Here is a 4,481-nt window from a genome sequence, read left to right as displayed (position 1 = left end):
AAAGCCTTCTAACACATTTCCTCTCAGCACGACTTTACCAGCATCTTACAATATTTGGTATTTGTGTTTTCATTTTCATTTAGTTTGAAGTACTTTTTAACTTCACGTTTGATTTCTTCCTTGATCTTTGGGTTACTTAGCAGTATGGTAGTTTCCAAATATTTGGGCTTTTTTCAGGTATTTTTCTTATTGTTTTCTGATTTCATTCGTTTGTAGTCAGAGAACATACTGTGAATGAGTTAAGTTATTTTCAATTTATTGAAGCTTGTTTTACAACTCAGAATAGTGTCTTAGTGACCATTCCTTCTTGTACACCTGAAAAGAATTACTTTGTTGTGAGTGGGAGCGCTCTATAAATCTACAAATGGTTTGGTTTATAGTGTTTATTGTGTTTTTCAAGTCTTCTATGTCCTTACAGATTTTCTACTTACTCCATGAATTATGAAGAGAGCATGTTGGAATCTCTGACTACAATTGTAACTGCCAATTCCTCCTTTCTGGTCTATCAGGTTTTCTTACTTGATGTATTTTGATCCTTTGCTACTTGGTGCAAAAACACTGAGAATTGTTACGTCCTTTGGTGAACAGATTCTTCCATCATTATGAAATGGTCCTCTTGATCCTTGCTAAGATTTGCTCTGAACTCTACTTGGTCTAATGTTATTTTAACCACTCCTGCTTTATTTTGACCTGTGACTTCGGCGTATCTTTCTTGTTCTTTTATTTTTAATCTATTGTGTCTTCATACTTGAAGGGGGTTGCCTGTAGGCAGCATATAGCTGGATGTTGTTGTATTATCCAATTTCTGCCTCTAAACTTGACCATTTGCACCTTATGCCATTAGTGACGTGCTTCCATCTCACTGTTTGGTTTCTGTTTGTTCCATCCATCCTTGGTGAATTTTTCCCTATTTCATTGACTTCTTTTGGGTTAATTGAATATTTTTTTATAATTTTTTATTTTTTATTAACATATAATGTATTATTAGCCCCAGGGGTACAGGTCTGTGAATCGCCAGTTACACACTTCACAGCACTCACCATAGCACACACCCTCTTTTTTTTTTTTTTTTTTAAGATTTTATTTATTTATTTGACGGAGAGAGAGATCACAAGCAGGCAGAGAGGCAGGCAGAGAGAGAGGAGGAAGCAGGCTCCCTGTGGAGCAGAGAGCCTGATGCGGGGCTCGATCCCAGGACCCTGAGATCATGACCTGAGCCGAAGGCAGCGGCTTAATCCACTGAGCCACCCAGGCGCCCCAGCACACACCCTCTTAATTGAATATTTTTATGAATCCATTTTTTCTTCTTTGAGGACTTATTAGTTGTCACTCTTTTTCTTGTGTTTAGTGGCTGTGGTAGAGTTCGTAGTAAACAGCTTTAATTATTGTAGTCTATTTTCTAGTAATATTACATGTATACGTAATGCACACGTACACACACGCGTAGCTCTGTGTATGTATATGAAAGAGTTTCACTGTTTACACATCTTATCATTAACTGGAGACTCAGCTGTTTTTCCCTGTAGTTCCTCTTCTCTGGAACTCTGCCCTACAACTTCCATTCACCTCAGACTCTAAAATTCCAGGCTCTGCCCCTCCGTTCAGAGAGACCACTATTGTTTTGCTTGAGAACTCCCTCCTCCTCTGCTGTCCAGAAGGAAAGCCTCAGGACTCATCGCACTGGTGTACCTTTTCTCTGGGATCACAGTCCTGATCTCTCTTGTCCGGTATCTCAAAACACTTGCTCCACATATTTTATTCAGCTTTTCTCATTGTTTAAGGCAGGAGGGTAAAGCTAGTTCCATGATATATTTTTAGTACTCTGTTGGATTCATTTAACTAATATTTATGGAGGATTTTTGCGATCATTTTTATAACTGAACATGACTCTGTATATATCAAGAGGCACATTTCATTTATGAATTTAAATGCCTACATATGTGTATGTAATTATAGGCTTCCCCCACTCTGCCAAAGTAGAGCATGACCATGAAAGCTTTCATATGCCAAAACGGCATAAAGCAAAGAAACACTTACCGTTCATTGGTATGGACATTTTTTTGAGAATTCTCAGACCTCAAAAATTAACGTCTCGGGCTTTTCTGATAGCTTAACACACATCTTGCTAACAAATGCTCACAAGGACTCGGGATCAAGCACAGATGCTCACAGACACAGTTCGAAGCTCTGGTGACTTGATATTGAGATGCTGAGCGTGGTTTCCGGGAAGCAGCTTGCTGGGACCACCCTTGCTGCTCCTTGGGTGTGGGCTGCCTCTGCAAAACCAGCCCTGAATGCTATTTTCACTTCCTTTTTGGGGGGGTGGGGGGGTGGGGGTAAAAGTGAAACTCCTCTTCGGATTTTTTCCATTAGTGAAACAGGCACCAATGCAGATCTTTCGTGAAGCTGAAGTGATGTAACGTGAACTTTCAAAAAGCAGGCGATAGCTGTCTATCCATACAGTTTTGGATTCAGTTACATGAGCCTCTTAAAATGTTAAAATGATCTGAAAAGCTTTCGCTCTTTTTCTATTTTCTTGAAGAAAATTAAGGAGTGTGTCTCAACTTTTTTTTTTTTTTTTTTCATTATAATCTCCCACTCCTCCTGGAGCCTTTTTAGATATTTTTTTTCTAATTCCCCACCATGAAATTTGAATACTGCAGACACCCTGTATATCTGGACTGAGACTCTTTAGAGGACCACAAACTCTTTTGATATCCAAGATGTTTTTGTCCCTCTATAGAAACCAATGAATTTTGATCCCATTGAAAATACACGAGATAGGGAGTTAATCTGTCCCTTACAAGTCTGTAATGCTTTCATCTAGAAAACTTTCTGGGCTGCAGCTTTTTTGAAAGAGGAAAGCTTTGATTACCATTTCGCTTCCTTAGTGCTTACTGGCCTGTTTGATGTTTACTTTTCTCCAATTGACTGTTTTATTTTTATCTCAGAAATATGGAGGTGTTACTTGGCCGGAACACACCAGTGTGCTTCATGGCACCTCCTTTCTGACGGGTAGGTATCCATTGTGATGAGTCAGTGCCCAGGCTCTTCTTGTGAATGGATTTATAAGCCATCCTATAGAACAAAATCTACTTCCTCTTCAATTTCAAATACGTTAGTGACACTATGGTTGTTCATAATATTTTATTATTTTAAAATTTCTTATGCATCTGTAGTTATTTCCTTTTTATCATTTTGCATGTTGTTTCTTTTATATGATCTTTCTTTGTTTTTGACCAGTCTTTCCAGAAGTCTATCCTCCCTATCTTTTTTTTTTTAAAAAAAAAAAACAGCTTTTAATTTTGTTGATCTCTGTTGTTTGTGTTATTGTTATTATACATTGCAGTAGTACTGTTTTTCTTGCTGTTTACTTTGACTTCTGCCTTTAATATTTCCTTCTGATTTCTTTAGTTTTGCTCTAATTTTTACCTTCTTCTTGAATTAAACTATTACCTCATTAGTTTTCAATCTTTTTTTTTTAAAGATTTTATTTATTTGACAGAGAGAGACAGAGAGCGAGAGAGGGAACACAAGCAGAGGGAGTGGATGAGGGAGAAGCAGGCTTCCTGCTGAGCAGGGAGCCCCCTGCGGGCCTCAGTCCCAGGACCCTGGGATCATGACCTGAGCCGAAGGTAGACGCTTAACTGACTGAGCCAGCCAGGTGCCCCGGTTTTCAATCTTGATTGATTCCTGATACATTTATTTCAATGTATAAATTTCCTTCTAAATCCTGCTTTAGCTATGTCCATAAATTGACTTAAAATACTTTCAGTTTATTCTGTTTTCTGTTATCTTCTTGAGTTCCTTTTTAATCTAATTATTTAATTGCACACTATTTCATATGCAGACTCTGGGGATTTTTTAAAAGTTATTAACAAAGACCACGAAGGGTCTTGTATTTTACCCTATTTATAAGCTAACAAGGTAGCCAGTCACAGTTTCCAAAATGCTGGCAGAAGACATGAGCCTCCTAGATCAGAAGTGAAGGACACAATCACTTCCTTTTCTCACTGGTTCACTGTGCCTCCCGCGTCCCATGACAGCGATGCCTGTGTGGGTCCAGGAGGACCTGTACCTGCACAGTTGAGGGGCCTTGAGATTAGGAAACTCTGATCTTTTATACGGGGTATAAGTCAACCCACCCTACCTGTGCCCCAGAAGGACGCACTGTCTTCACTTTACTGGACAGCAAACAAACCCGCCCTGTACTGAAGAGGGAGATACTAATCTTCATTTTCCAAGGCTATTTGCTTATATGAACTTCCTTGAAAATCTAGTCCGTAACAAAAGTTGACAATGTCTCTACTTGGGGAACACACAGAACCATAAGAGACCCGTGGAGAATTATCGTTCAATAATTATTCTTCTGTAATTTATTTCTAACATAATCGTGTTGGGGTCAGAGAACATAGCCTGTGTGATATCAGCCGTTAGGACTCTTTCTTAATGGAGAAGGCTGGGAAACGTCTCTAGGAATG

Source organism: Meles meles, chromosome 6 (assembly GCF_922984935.1).
Source record: "Meles meles chromosome 6, mMelMel3.1 paternal haplotype, whole genome shotgun sequence".
NCBI lineage: Eukaryota > Metazoa > Chordata > Mammalia > Carnivora > Mustelidae > Meles > Meles meles.
The sequence above is the reverse complement of the archived record's forward strand: the minus strand, read 5'-3'. Positions refer to the sequence as shown.